The following is a 16,353-nucleotide window of genomic DNA, read 5'->3' as shown; positions in this document are numbered from 1 at the left end:
CTACATGATGAACTTCTTCTTGTGGAACAGGCTGACCAGAGTGGGACCTTTGCAGTTGGTTTGGACTTCTTCTTTGATACATGGCAGGAAAATCTTCTCCACTCTTGTCTCTCTCTCATAATAAGGACAGACCTTTAGATGCTCTGATATGGACGGCTCATCTCGGAAGCCCCAGGTGTCGACAGGAGAGAACAAGGAGCTGAACTGCCAAACCTGAAGTAACACAAATACTGAGTGAGAATGAAGGTCAGTGACACAGTCCACTCAAATACAACACCTTCAAGTGCTAAAATGTCTCACTTTGTGTTACCTTATACTTAAAGCTTTAGTTACTAGATACCTTCAGTAGACAATATGTATATATCACACTGTTTGTGAAGTTACTACTAGTATTTTTGATGCATTAAAGAAGATTGTGCTGGTGATATTTTTGCAATTTTATTTATCGATGCAGGGGCAGTATTTTAAGGTCCATTGTGTGATACTTGAGACATCTAGTGGTGAAGTATCACTAATCTGAGCCAACTGAATACCTACTCCTACCATCTCCTACTACGACTACAAAGAAATATGAGATGTTATTTGAGTCAGTGTTTGCTCCATTCTGGGTCTGAGTCTTTTTTTTTTCTTCCACGTAAGGAACCAAATATGGTAACTTCATGACCCTTGATGTTCTACATAACAATAAAAATTTTGAAAAAATTCACAAAACTAATAAAGCCTGTTATGTCCTCCAATAACACACTAAGGTTGAAATTTTGAACTTCCACACTGATGCTACTTTACTTAGATAAAGTCTAAAAGGCTAACCTTCTGATTGACCCTCCACTTATTTTTTCCATGTGAGTCGGTCATCCTCTCCCAGTGCAGGCTGACCATCCCTCTGTCCTGGAGCAGAGAAGAGCACACCTGCCTCATGAGCTGGGACACCAGAGCCAGCTGCGACAGGGACAGACTGTCCAGGAAACTGGCAATGTGGCAGAGCACCTCGTAAGGCAGTGAACTCAGAGTGTCCTCCCTCCTCCTGCCCCGGACCCTCTCTTGTTGTCTTCTGTGGTCCTGGAGACCTGGGACATCAGTGATGCAGGGGTGGTGGGATGGAGCTGAAGCAGCCGAGCTCCTCACTGAAAGGAAAAATGAAAACCTGGCTTTCAAAACTGACATCATGCTTTTTTGCACATTCTGTAGTCTAAACAAGGGACAAAACTGTTAAAAAACAGAAGTTAACTCATCCAAAAATGATGAGTTAAAAATAATTAATTGGTGGTTTGCCTCAATAACATCTTCCACAGATCTTAATATACAATACATAAAACTACCAGTAGAGGGAGACAAAGATCAAACTCACTAAGCTTTACTGACATTCATACATTGTTTTAAAATAAATGTAATATCAGACAATCCATGATGTATTCCTTTATGCCATAATCAGTGGTAGGAGAAATATTATGGTTATTTTCTTCAGTAAAAGTACTAATACAAACTCTTTGAAAATACTCATCAAGTCAAACTCAAAACTCATTTAAGTAAAATTATTTAGGTGTTATCAGTAAAATTGGTACATAAACATGAAAGTCAAGGCCAGTCCACTGTGCAATAAAATGGTCTCTGTCAGTATTTTACTTCTGTGTATGATGTTTTCACATTTTTGTTTCACTGCTGCTGTAAAAGTGTCTGTTGCATTTTATTGCTGCACACTGGCTGAGCTCATCTGAACTACTTTACATTACTGTTGTTTAATTTAATGCATAATTTTCTATACGCAATATTTTGTTATGTCACGGTAGCTGATGCTTTTTGACATTAGTGCTTTTTCCACCTAAGTCAAGAGGGTTTTAAAAGGTTAAAGGGTGGATGTAAGAAGACAAAAAAATCTTCTTCACCCATAATGGAAATCTTATTCTTCACTTCATCACTGTCAAAAACTAACATACTGTATTTGGAAATTTTTGGTTTCACTGGACAGGAAGAAGATAAAAATTAAAAAGTGAAAATGGCAAAAGTAATGGAATACACAAAGTCCTTGAGTTGTGCACTTTCACTGCTGATTGTGACTCACAATATATTTAGAAACAGATCACTAAAAGGAAGTACATGACAAAATATCCCATAGTAATAATGCTAACTTTGATCTCACTTGTATTTGATGGTGGCTTCAAGTTGTTGAGGGCTGGAACCTCTTTTGGCTGTAGGTACAACCAAGATATGCCAGCGGACATCTCCTGCTCAAACCAGCCATTCACATTCATATGGATGTCGCTGTGGATGTTCCTGTATGTAAAAAAAATATTGCCAACTTAATTTTTGTATTTAAAAGTTTTCTGTTTTCCTTACTTTTAAATGTGCTACATAAGTAAAATGGATGTTAGACAGCGCTCACTTATAATGCCTGCCATACTCTCTACGTTGAAAGGTGTGACACAGAGGAAGGTGAAGGCGGAGCTGGCCTTATGGTGTCGACTGGTGACGCTCTCCACCTGCAGCTGAAGGTGCAGCTCCAGTGGTTTATTAGTCGTCAGGTCAGCCAAAGACGTGTTTTTGGGAAAAGGAGCTGACAGGAAGCTGTAGGTCTGGGTGCCTTCATCAGTCAGCAGAGCGTCTGTGCTCGTGGTCTCTGCAATAAGGTGACCTCTTTGCTCTTCCTCCAGGGAGCAAAGTAAAGAGGCCTGATGAGAAATTCAGAAAACACAATATGAGACTGTTTTCAATTTACTGATCATGGAATGTTAAGAATTAATGTGGAGGTAAACAACCAGGACACCACGATGAGCAAATTTAGTTTTCCTAAAAGCTTCAGTAAGCAATGGTTTATATAGTGGTGAATGACAGGACCCTAATGTCAGCCATTGGTTTTTGAGCTGCTGGAAGCCTGTTACAATTCGTAGTTTGGAGCAGGAAGTGATCATATTTGGACATGAGGGGCAGGACTATGGGAGCCCACTGGGTTAGAGGTAAGCTAATGCTAAAAGCTGTCTTACTGCTTCAGTAAAACATTAAACTTCATCATAGTACAGTGTAACAAAGTAATTGTGTTAAATTAGTGGAACTTGTTAACCTCAACTACAGCAGAGATATGTGTCAGGAAAGGATGCATTTTATTAAATAAACCCAAATTCTGACATAGCCTGAAATAGCATCAAAGTCTCTATTTGACCTTATTAACAGAGGAAACATTTTAATATAGACCACTTGATCAGTCATTAGAGAGTCCATATAAAACTGATCAGACCAAAACAACTGTTAGAACCTAACCCCAGCAGCTATCAGCGGTAATACAACTTCAAGACATTTAACATATTGTAATTCCAGTGGTTTTACAAATGTCTCTGTAGATGACTTCAGCCAAAAACAGGTCTTTTGATGAACCCATGATAATGAAAACCATGACTGTTTATGTGCTTGTCCACCATATTTTCTTTTGCATATAGGAAAAAGGTAAATATTAATATTGTAGTGCGTCAGGATCTAGTGGTAAAGCTGTAATTGCAACTAAATGGATACCTCTCACCTCACCCTTTTCTTCCAAAGTAGGAAAACCTACAGTGAATGTTAAACATATTACAAAAACCTTTTTATTTTCAGATTTTTATACTCTACTGAAAGCTGTAATATTTTTTATTTCTGCACATAACATAAATAAGTGTGTCTTTTGTCATTGAGATTGTTTAATTTCCTTCCCTCACCTGTACTTCCTCCCAGACAGGCATGTCCTGTAGCGCCACCCCCAGGTCACTGGTGTCCACACCTTTGCTTTGCCTCTTGTAGAACCCAGGGTTGCGGATGCGGCTTTGTTTGGCAGAAAAGCTGGTCGGAACTTTAAATGTACGAACTGTGATGATCTTCAACGGCTCCACATGTCCGTAGTAAAAACTCTTCTTCACATTCTTGGTACGACAGGAGGAGGAGATCGGTGCATGCACTGCCCACCTGTTTGCAGGTATTTGAAGCAGCAGCGCCCATACATGACTCAGCATCTTCTTCCATCAGAGTTCCCAGAGTTCCTCTGGCTTCAGCAGCTCCCTGCCCTCTTCCAGCCCCTCCGGCCTCCCTGCAGCCGCCCATCTCCATGCTGAACATGCGCTCCCATGCAGTGTAGCTTTCCAAAAGCTCAGGATTCACCCCTGAGTCCCCCCTGACAAGAGCCTCTCTTTCTGCTGAGTCAGGGTGGGCTGCTGAATCTCATCCACATTCTCATCCACATTCTCATCCTCATCATCCTCATCATCCTCATCCTCTTTCTCTTCTAACGTCTGTGTGTTGAATATGGTAAAAGGCTGCCAGACATTTTGCTTTGCAGCTGCCTCCTTCTCCAAAGCAATCTTTTTCTTCTTCTCCTTCCTCCTCTCCTCCTGCCTTCTTTTTTCCTCTTTCTCCTCCTCCTCCACACTCTGGATCAGCTCTGGAAACAGTTTCTCTTCATCTTCATGGAGTGGAACAGGGTCCTGGTCTTTCAGAGCCATGGCCAGGTCCAAACATCCTCCATGCTCGGTCTGACTCAGTAGGTTTTCATGGAGTTCTGTGTTTGAATGAGAATGAGAATCATTTGCTGGCCAGCGATTCCACTCCATGGAGCAGCACACCAGGCTGGCTGGACACACCTGGAGGTGTGCAGCCTGCGAGGAGCGGGTCATCTGGAGGGGCATCCATACTCAGCATTGAGGCAGGGCACCCTGACGTTGGGGCAGAGCAGCAGTGATCCTCCTCTTTACACAGGTGGAACACAGCTCCACAGAGCAGGCGGCAGGAGGTGACCACACAGCACACGGAGACCTCCACCCGAGCCCTGCAGCGCCGGCTGTAACATGAATCACAGTGGGCATGATGTCCACGTCTGGAGGCTCGAGAACGGTGACTCTAAGGAAACATTTGGGATGATTATTCAACAGAAACATCCTGGGCTTGTGTATTACTCTGTGTTTGATACAGTTGCAGGGTTAGTTACATTTATTGGCTGTCATGTTGCATCACAAGGCTTTAAATGTCACTGAACTGTCAGTTGTTTCACATATATACACCGGCAATCCAGCAGAACTGTACTTTAAAATCTAATAAAGAGTTTCCACACATACAGTGGGCTGATTTCAGCAAGTATGTGGATATATGATGCACAAGACATGCAAAAGGAATTAATATCATACACCAACAGTGTGCAGAAAAAGAAGAAGCTCCTCAATTAAGAGGTTACCCAAGAGACGCATGACCCATCTGTGTGGGTTTTAAAGAGCGTGTGTAAAATAAAACCATACCATGCTTTGGATCTTCTGGGAGCAGTTTTGTCTGTCCTGCAAACAGAGAGGAAACTATGAATGTCACAAGTATCATCGAGTGGATTAAAATTAGTACATCTAGATCTATCTAAAAGAAGGGCGTGTAAACACACACAACAGCAGCAGCAGCGGAGTAAGTAACAGTGAAACACAGACTTCAACCCTACCACTTTATGAGCTGAAAAGGACGCACTCCGACTTGTGTTTTTCCGACCAAGTGTGTGTCAGTGTTATGTGTGTGTTAAATAGAACAGGGTACTGACCATGAATGTTACACAGGTGGTCCGAAACATGGTTTGGGTTACCAGGCCTCTCAACAACTTACATCAGACAATTTCTATCACCTTCGCCCCTGAGAGTCCTGGTTAATGAAGCCGCTGATAATCAGTACATTTCAACCCACACAGTAAAAACACACTGAATCATCTTTAAAACCCAAACAGTGTCCTCTAGTGGAGGTTTGCTCTAACCTTGATAACTGTAACACATTGTTTAATATTGATTCTGTGCAGTTTTTGCTGTATTTAGACTTTCTTTTCAGCCCCAGCATGAACATTTGTAAGTTTTAGTGATTTGTGTGAATGTGTGATGCATTTGGATCCTCAGCTGTAGAGCACAAGACTGAGGGGGAGTTATTTCTCCTTCTGAACCTGCTTGAAGCTGCCCAGCTAATTTTAACCTGCCTGTTCAACAAGCTCAGGGACTCAAGGAGAGGAAAGAACCCTTCTGCATTGGCACATTGGTAAGACCTTTATTTGTGTTGGCCTTAATCTAATGGCTTCTAATCATTTATCTCATTTTATGTTCATACTTGGGTAATGAAAAGGAACAGGTGATTTGGTGCCCTCAGGTCCATCGATTTGAACCTGTCACAGAGCTTAAACAGAACTAAGGAAACACTACTGTTACAATTTACTATGAATATCAGTTCTTTATGGGCATCTTAAGAGTTATCTGTTCAGATTTTTACCTTTTAAACTATAATTTTTTGTGTATATGTATGTATGTATGTATGTATGTATGTATGCATGTATGTATGCATGTATGTTTGTAAGTACAATAATTTCCCTACTTTACAGTCATATCTTGATTGATCTGGTAAACTATACATGTTACCACCAATGATCCTTTACCTATATGGATAAAGGTCAAAATCTGCCTCTATTTTCTTTTCTTATAGGATAAAAAAAGATTCCCTACAGAAAGTTTTACAGATATGGTGAGTAAGAAAAAGAAAGTCTTTAAGTATGATCTTCAACCTGTTCTTTTTCTCAGTTTTGAAACACAGTGTCTCTCTTTCACTGTCTTGATCAATCAGAGCCACCGTTCTCGAGCCTCCAGACGTGGACATCATGTCCACTGTGATTCATGTTACAACCGGCGCTGCAGGGCTCGGGTGGAGGTCTCTGTGTCCTGCGCGATCACCTCCTGCCGCCTGCTCTGTGGAGCTGTGTTCCACCTGTGCAAAGAGGAGGATCACCTGCTGCTCTGCCCTAACGTCAGGGTGCCCTGCCTCAACGCTGAGTACGGATGCCCGCTCCAGATGACCCGCTCATCCAGGGGTCATCACCTCCAGGTGTGTCCGGCCAGTGTGGTGTGCTGCTCCATGGACTGGCTTCGCTGGCCGACTGATGAAACAAACCCTCACTCCTTCATAGCTTTGCAGGAGAATGTGTTGAAGGAGAATGAGGAGCAGGAGGAGGCCCTGGACATTGGTATGGCCCTGGTCGATCAGTCAGACCTCTATGCACGACTGAAAATGAAGCCTCTGTATCCAGAGCTGATGGAGGCTGAAGAGGAAGAGGAGCAAGAATCAGATGAGGAGAAGGAGGAGAAGGAGGAGGAGAAGGAGGAGGAGGCAGTGGGAGTGTTAGTAAATGGTGTCACAGACAAAGAGAAAGGTGAATCTCAGTTGCGTCTCTATAAGTCTGGGATTAATTCTGGGCTGGGATCACTGTACTACAATTTCAATTTATTTGTTTATTTGAAATTTTCTGCCTCAAAGATGAAATATGTTAATCTTTGTAGACATGAAATGGCAAACAAATGAATAAACTGTTGATTAGCTGATATTTTCAGTGTATATGATAGTGTTATTACACATATATACTGATTTATGTACAGTTATACAATAGATTTTTATCCTTCCACTAGAAAGAACCTGAAAAGTGGATTTAATGTCCAGACAACTTTTTGAAGTAGATCTTAGGTCTAGAGATAAACATTCCTTTTGAGTAAAACCCATTCACACATTAATTCTCAGAATTTCATATTTTGACCCAATACTATATCTTGTAAACTACAGCCAACCAACATTTTTGACTTCATTTTTCTTTATTAGTGACTCAAACTTGGTAAAGTTTTATGTCTTATTCTAGAGGCATTTTACTTCGACCTGTGACATTACAGAGTTATACCAAGCAACTGTGTTTCCATACATACATTCCACAAAAGTGATATGATGCAGTGATTCTATGACACTTTACACATTACAAGACAATTATCAGTGTTGCATTGGGAAGTCCATTTCACATAATTGACAAATCAGATGTGCAAAAAAGTGTTTCTTTAACACGTACACTGAAGCTTATGTCTGTGTTTTGCATCATTCGAGTAGTAATGATTCTGGAAGTGAAATCATTAGGGACCCAGCATGTTTTAATGAATATTTAAATATTTGGCACCAGTATAAATTTATCATAGACTGTATGTCTGAAACGATATTACCATATGGATATTTTGTCCTAGCCTTGGTTAATAATAATGAGCAGGGATCAGGAGTTGTGAGTTCTTTGACTGCAAAACAGTTGAAGTTTTAAAAACTGAATCCGTTGTGGTTTCTGAACACTGATGGATGTTGTCAGTGTATACTTGGAATAACATCCATAGTTTCTCCATTTTTTCCCATTTCCTTTGATTGTCTTAACTGAAATACTGGTCTTTCAATATTGTTTTTCCTTTTGTGTTGCTTTTGATAGATTTGCCCACATCTGCAGGAACATGTGACACAAGTGGTTTTCAAGACATTGCACTAAACAGATTGAAGCAAGGCATCAACCTAGAGAAGTACAACATATGTGAGATGATGTTCGGGATGGAGAGAGGTGCCTGTGCTGTCGCTGAGACAACCCAGAATGACCCAAAAGAAAATGAAAAACAGAGGGAGAAGGAGAAGGCCAAGACCGGAAAAGATTCAAAAGTGTCCAAAAAAGACCACAAAGCTGCAGAAAAGGGTGCAGCCGCAGCTCCAAGTGGTCCTGAACCAGACACTAGTAAGACCGGACATGCCCCCTGGCAGGAGGGTGTATTGGAGCGAGTGGGGAGGGAGCTCACCCCAGGAGTACCACATGTATGTGGTGCATCATGGCGCATGCTTGTTGCCTTTGGCCAAATCGAAGCTTGTACGCCAAGGGAGAAAGATTTTGTTTATGGGAGTCTGGAGCCCATTCCAGTCCAGACTCTGCGCTCATTCAAGGTGAAGACTGTAGGATTAAAAGGCATGATACTGACTGTGGGATAATTCTGCTTCAACACAAAGACAGAAGCAAAATCCTAATTATCCACTTGGGCCAGTACATGCTTAAATTTTACATGTTTTAATGATTTATCTGTTTATGTATTTAGCATTTAATCAGTAACGTTATTAAATGTCGAGACAATATGAGAAAAGACCAAAGTCACAACATTAAACACAAAATACAAACTCTGACAGAAGGTCAAACACATTATTACTTGTTTTTGTTTCATTTCGTTTCACTGATAATATTAGTTTGGCTTATTCTCTACTGACAAAATCAGTTATAATGTGTTAATGTTATGGATAATATGATGATTATTTTGCTGTACTCTCAAATTTCTCGCTGAGAAAAAAAAAAAAAAAACTTCTTTGACACAAATATGACACATAAAGCCTTCCCTGCAGACATGCAGCACAGGCTTAAACAGCATCACTTTGACCCTTGAACCTGCTGTATCTCTGTTTCAGGTCCCTGACAGCTATCACTACAGACAGCGGGTTCATCTGTACGACACAGCTGCGAGGGCTCAGAGTGAGCCTTGTGGAGTGGACACCTCAGACCTGGGAGCTAGTGAACAGGACTGGTACAGCGACGAAGCTGCAGCCACGTTACTGGGCTATGCAGAGAATGATGTCATGGGTCATAAGGTCAGTCCAGCATAAAATAAGGTCAAACAAATACATATGTACAGAAACCATGATGCTGATGATGACTAAATGATAATAAAGAAGAGTGTGTCCAAAATGTGGAGAACAATACTTTCTATCACTTAACATTTACCTTTACGTGGCAATAATATGTTAATAGGGGGTAATGGTTATACATAGGTGTTAATGTTGTCAGAGGTGTCAAAAGTAATTACATTCATTACTCAGGTAGAGGAAGAGATGCTAGGGTTTAAAAAGACTTCTGTAGAAGCTGCAGTATCAACTCAAGTTTTTAGTCAAGTAAAAGTGTAAAAGTACTGGTTTCAAAGCTACTTAAAGTATAAAAGTAAATGTAAGAAAAAACACCATTAGGACAAAAGCTTAGGCGGCACCACAGGGGCCTATCAGGCACTACCCACTTCCATAAAAAAACATTTTCTACTGGCCATAATGACTATAATGTAATATGAAATGTTAATGTGAAAAATTGTGGGATGCTCTAGTCTACCTGTTTCAGCCGCATATGCCCATTGAAAATGAAGACATTTTAGTCCAATGCAAATGTAGTTAAAGAACCATATATGTGTACTACTGAGCATTAAGAACAGGTAATTGTGTGAAAATGTAAGGAGTAGAAGTAAAAAGTCGGCTGAAAAATAATACTCCAGTAAAGTATAGATAACCAAAATTTCTACATAAGTAAGGTAACAAAGTATTTGTACTTGTTATTTGACACCTCTGAATTTTGTAATACAATGTATTTATCAGTAATAATTACTCATCATTAATAACCATGTAACATTTCCTGTGAAGGAAATGCGTTTCAGTGGTATAACATTGAATTTTATTTAGTAATTACTTTAGTAATTACATGGTATTACTGCATCATTACCTATTTAATACCAAACAATTACCCCACTGATACAATGTTATTATGAAACTGAAATGTTAAGTGCTACCAAATGCTGGCATGAAAAATGTACTATGCATAATTTTTCCAATAGTCAAACACTTTTTTACTCAAGTACCATAAAATGCTTAATGCTTTTACTTTGGTCGAAGTATACATGACCACAGCTCAGAGGTTGTTCCATTCAGTATATTTTTTTTACTTTATATTCTATTACATTTCAGTGGCAAATATTCCTTTTTATACCACTACATGTATTTGAGAATTTTCAGTACTTTTCAGAGGAAGTATTGAAATCCACACATCATTAAAGGAGTTGTATATGTTATTGATTTTCCAAACTCTCAACAGCAGCGAAGTTCTGCACAACAAACCTATGCCCAGCAAAACTAACACCGAATCAACACTATGTATCTACAGACTGAGCACTCCCTGAATGGTATAAAATCCACTATTAAGACTCGTCTGTAATATGGTATTATCAAGAATTGTTCTTCAAACAGCAACTCATAGCCAGTTATTTTAACAGCGTCTTAGAATCTTCACAGCTAATAGTTTACATTATAGCTCTATTAGCTTAAGTCTGGTTTTAGACAGAAACAGCCACAGTAAAACCACAAATCCTCTCTGTTTTCTGTATGTTTATTGTTGTCAGTAGCTGCATTAAGGAACTGTTTGGAATCAACCAAACAAGGTCAGAACTGTCACAGTTTAGTCTGAACTATGGATCAACAAACTATGAACTTAGCAAAGATAATAATGTCACATAATAACTTTGTATGTTAATAATCAAACTTACCTGTAAAGAAGTAGTGCTGCAATTTCATCATCAAACTCCAGTCTTGGAATTTCAAGGTATTAGTTTTCCTCTCCATGGTAGCCTGGCAGAGTGACTCAGTACTCCCTCTAGTGGTCACAAAAATCAGCTATACAGGTCTGACTATATTTCGTACATGTCTCTACCAATGATGACATGTTAAATGTTTAAGAGTTCTTATTTCCCTCATGAACTCTGAGTTGTATCTGGTTTTCCTGTTTACAAAAATGGATGTTTTTGTTTGTGTGTAATTTGTTCCAACTATCTCCATTTCCAGCTGCTACAATAGTAACATGCTGTGAAAAAACTGATGATTCACTAACAATAGTCTAATAAATACATTCATTCATGATACAGGGGCCCCATGCCAAAGCACATACTTCAGTATTTAACAGTTTGTGTCTAGTTAGTACTTATGTAGTTGAGAGGGATGTTTCATGTTCATGGAATATTTATACTGTATTGTTATTAAAGTATAGCTTCTGAATACTTTTTCCTCTATTGGATCTTGCATTCGTCAGTGTTTTGCGATCTTTGTTCTCTCTGCAGATTAGTGAGTCCAAAGCCGCCGATGGACTCTACATCGATGTGGGAACACAAACACACTCGTTCCGCTCTGCACCGTTTAAAGCGAAGACGACGCTGGCAGACGTGACGGTGGACAAACCGCTGAAGCTTCGTCTGCAGCTGCAAGCGGAGAGCGTGAACAGCAGACACTCCAGAGCTGGCTGTGCTTTTTCATTCATCTGTGGTCACACTTTCCACCGCAGGGAGTTCGCCACACATTACAGGTGTCTTGAAATAATACGATATGTTTGATTCTGAATGAGACTGCTGACCTCTGTCCTCTTTCCATGTGTGACTTTAAGTTTGTAAAGCATTGTATTACTTTTAAGCAACTTTACTAGACTTGCAAGGAATTCTGATTTTGATTATGGCTTAATTTACACAGATACCCCGTAAATCTTTTAGCCTTTAAATTGGTTTATTATATTGGTATATTATGCTGCATTTCCACTACGTCGTATCGGCTCAACTCGACTCAACTCGGCCTTTTTGCGTTTCCATTACGAAAAAGGGCCTGGAATCTGGTACCCAGTACTAGTTTTTTGGTATCACCTCCACCGAGGTTCCAGGACTGGGGACCAGATACTAAAACGTGACGTATAAACACTGCAGACCACTGATTGGTCAGAGAGTTGTCTCTGTGACCCGCCATTTTATAAACAACAGATGTGGAAGTTTGCAGTAAATATAGCAGTAGGTTAATACACATGATAACAGCCCGCAAAACTACACTGTGGTTTTTTGAGGAGGTTCAGACATAAAAATTCAGCATGAGTTTGACGAGAGAACACGAAATGAGCGAGTTTATCAGCAACTCTGAGCAGACAACACAGAAGTAACGCATCGCATCGCTATAACGTCCACGTACTGTAAAGTCTCTGGGGGACTCGGGGGGCTGTGGCGCCTTCTCTCACTGGGGTCCGCTCCTTTCCTGGTGGGTGGGGTCCCAGTTGGCCCTCTCCCACTAGTTGGGATGCGGGGCTGTGTTGCTGGTGCCTGGTCGCCGGGGTCGGCGGCTGCCTCCTGGTGCGGATGGCTCCCTGAGACAGCGCCTCCTAAATTGATCTTTTACTTTTACTTGTACATTTTTGTTCTGGTCTACCCGTGCTCAGTCAGTCTTCTTAAGTATGTGTGAGCTTGTGGGTTTGCATGTATATGTGTGTGTGTGTGTGTGTGTGTGTGTGTGTGTGTGTGTGTGTGTGTGTGTGTGTGCGTGTGCATGTGTGTGTGCGGGTGAGTGGGTGGGTGTGGGGGGGTGGTACTGATTTTTAAACTGATATGTAAAGCACTTTGTGCTACAGTTTTTAATGTATGAAAAGTGCTATATAAATAAAGATTATTATTATTATATTATTATTATTATTATATTATTATTATTATTATTATTAAAGTTGGTAGTATCCTGTAATGGAAACGGTCTCCGGGAATAGGATGGTACCTGGTACCTGAGCGAGTCACGCTGGTTCCACGTAGTGCAAACGCGACATTAGTAGGTACATATATTCAGATGCAATTTGTCAAAAACCCAGAGGAGGGGATTTTTTTTTTTTTTTGGTCGGAGTGCAAGGGGGAGGGAGCAGTTATATACGTGGGGGTGCAGACCATAACTAACATAACTAACGCTGGCGTGAAACAAAGTGAAACTTACTTTCAACATCCAACTCTTGAGTTCTATTCCTCTATTATACAGTGGATCTTACACAAAATTTTCACAACTTCTAACCTGTATCCTCCGGACACACAAATGCTGGGCCCCAAGAATTTGTCATGCCCCCTCTTTATGGCGCCTCAGTGCATGGGGACATTGCGAATTTGTAGACTGCCGACAGTCCGGTTCAGGTGAACGTTAGTGCCAGTAATGTAGGATATACAGTAGGTGTTAGAAAACTGTCACAACCCGTCTGTTATTTCACTTGGTTGGTTGTCCCCCCCCAAGGATGAATTTCATTGAGTAGAAGTAGGGATGTAAAAACTAGAGGGGGGTTAATCCCGCCCATCCCCCTCGACATATCACATCCTGCATATATTACAGTAAAAATGCAATATACCAGTATGAAGCCCAGAATCTGTGGGTGAAAGTGAGGGTTGCCAGGCATTAAACTTTGCTCCATGTCTTTTAGGAATGTTCACAGTGAAATCCAATGTGTCTGAGCGGCTGGTCGAGCAGAGGTGTCCTTTGTCGTATCTAGGATGCATCTACAGTCAGAGGAGGTTTCAACCTTCGACTCATAAAGCCACTGTCAGCTACAAGTGAGAACAACTCTTCTGCATTTTCTCTTGCCATCATTTTAAAGTCAAAAGATGACAGTATAAAGTGAAAAGAGTGAAGTTCATTAACATGTTGTACATATTGGGCTTGGGTCTCACCAATATATGTTAGCAGGAATGATTTATTTATTATGATTTCTATTGCTGTTGTAGTATGAAAAAATGCATATAATTATATAAAAAATAGAAAAACAATGGGTAAAAAGAGATTATTGCATAAAATGGATCATCAGTGTTCAAAAAATGTAAGTATTGTAAACAGTCAGAAACAAGATGCTAATCACGTGTTTTCCATTCTATTAATTATCTTTGTTGTAATGTCTTTTAACGTACATAATTTGCAAGCGTTCAATAATAGGGTGTTCTCAATGAAAACTCACATAAAAGACAATGCAGTAGCAGATGCTTTGAGGTACCATGGGTCATGAAAGTTGTCCACAATTGCTGTAAATCTGTGGATGTGGCTCTGGCAGAAATTATGTTTATAGAAGATGGAATGCATTAAAGTAGTATTCACATGTATGATCATATGCATACCTTTGTGCTGTAAATTCATTCATGCCACTTCTAATGAAATATTGACGACTAATGTTAAATGCAAACATTTGTAAAGGCGATGTGAGTGGTGATCAAATAATATTATGGACTGATGGATTTATCTGACCACAGTATTAATGAAGATTTGAAGTTGGTCCCTGAGCATCTTCAATGGCAACTCTCTTCCACTTATGTGTGCTACACATGAGCTAATGCTAGTTTTCCTATGGGGACAATCTGGGGCCCTGCTACCAATTGTGGACCCCATGGAAGGTAAACATTGTGGGCCCTTCAGAAACTAAATTTTCTGTAAATCTGTCAGTGTGGGGGGTAAGGACTGGAGGTATAGGGTGCATTTCATAAGTGCCATAACAACTGCAACTGGCGTGAAACTGAAAGTGAAACTTAACTTTGGATGTCCGACTCCTGCCTTCTACTGTGGAGCTTACAGGAAATGTTCACAACTTCTAACCTATATCCACTGGGCCCCCTGGAAAAGCTGGGCCACATGAATTTGTCATGACCCCCCCCCCCCCCCCCCCCATGGTGTCCCAGGGGATAATAAAACAAGTTAAGCTTTATATAACTAGAAAAGCATTCAGAGAGTGCAGACCTCCGCCAAGGCAGATCAGTGCCCCCCCCCGATCACCACCAAAATGTAATAATTTGTTCCTTGTGCCAGTATCAGTATTTCCGGAAATTTTCATCCAAATCCATCCATAAATTTTGAGTTATCTTGCATACAGACAGACAAACAGACAAACAAACAAACCAGTGCCGGCAAAAACATAACCTCCTTGGCGGAGGTAATAACCTCAAGTTCAATTTATTGTAATTTAGAATGACATACAGCTACTGTATGTGACTCACTGAGCTTTTTCTCTCTAGCCAGGAGCTGAAGACTTTCAACTTGCGCCCAACACTCGTTCCCTCTCTTGGCGACAACTCCCCCCCATCTGGGAACGCAGGGGACATGTCTACAATCCACAAGCAGAAAGGATGCAGACCGGCATTAGGCGAGGATGCTCTGAGCTCGTTGCCTTATGAGGTGCTCTGTCACATGGCCAGTTTCCTGGACAGTCTGTCTCTATCACAGCTGGCTCTGGTGTCCCGGCTCATGAGGCAGGTGTGCTCCTCTCTGTTAGAGGACAGAGGGATGGTTGTCTTGCGATGGGAGAAGAAGTCACAGTCACGTGGAGGAACCAAGTGGAGGGCCAAACCAGTGAGATATACATGATAATCTATTCAAACATAATAAACTATTCCAATACACACCTCAGCTGAGTCCAAAGATCCAATTATGTTGTGTGTGAGTCATGTGTATCTCATCTTACAGGTGTGGGAGTTCAGTCATCTCTTCTCCACAGTGGATTCATGGCACATGGCAGACATCCCTCCTATATCTGCTCACCTAAAAGTCTGTCCTTACTACGAGAAGTATGTGCACAGCGATCCTTTTCCTCTACCCAGCATGAACGAGAAACAGGGCAGCATCCAGGAGAGACAGAGCCTGGTCAGCCATTTCACAGCAAATAAAAGAAAACAGTGAAGAACACCTATTTACACTGATTGTCAGTTTTCATGTCTGTATTAAACGTATATGTGTCTATTAAAGAGTACTACAAATAAAATCCCTTTAAACAATTCATTGTTTTTAATGATTATTAGTTATTAAAATGTGGAAATATGTGTATCACCTGTATTATTTTTGGTTCATCTCCTCTTTACATCTTATACCGATCTAAAATGTTTAGTAGCTGTTGAACCATTAATCCTTTCAATGCATTTAATTCAGGTGAAATGCAGTTTTTTCAGCTTTTCA

General features: G+C 40.6%; 2 pseudogenes; one reads left to right on the top strand and one right to left on the bottom strand.

Moving 5' to 3' along the window:
• Positions 1-5,272, bottom strand: LOC115433348 (F-box only protein 40-like; annotated as a pseudogene).
• A 702-nt stretch (positions 5,273-5,974) lies between these two features.
• LOC115432599 (F-box only protein 40-like) lies at positions 5,975-16,080 on the top strand (annotated as a pseudogene).
• The last annotated feature ends 273 nt before the right edge of the window (positions 16,081-16,353 follow it).

This window comes from Sphaeramia orbicularis, chromosome 14 (genome assembly GCF_902148855.1).
Source record: "Sphaeramia orbicularis chromosome 14, fSphaOr1.1, whole genome shotgun sequence".
Lineage (NCBI taxonomy): Eukaryota > Metazoa > Chordata > Actinopteri > Kurtiformes > Apogonidae > Sphaeramia > Sphaeramia orbicularis.
This window is presented reverse-complemented; position numbering and strand designations above follow the sequence as displayed.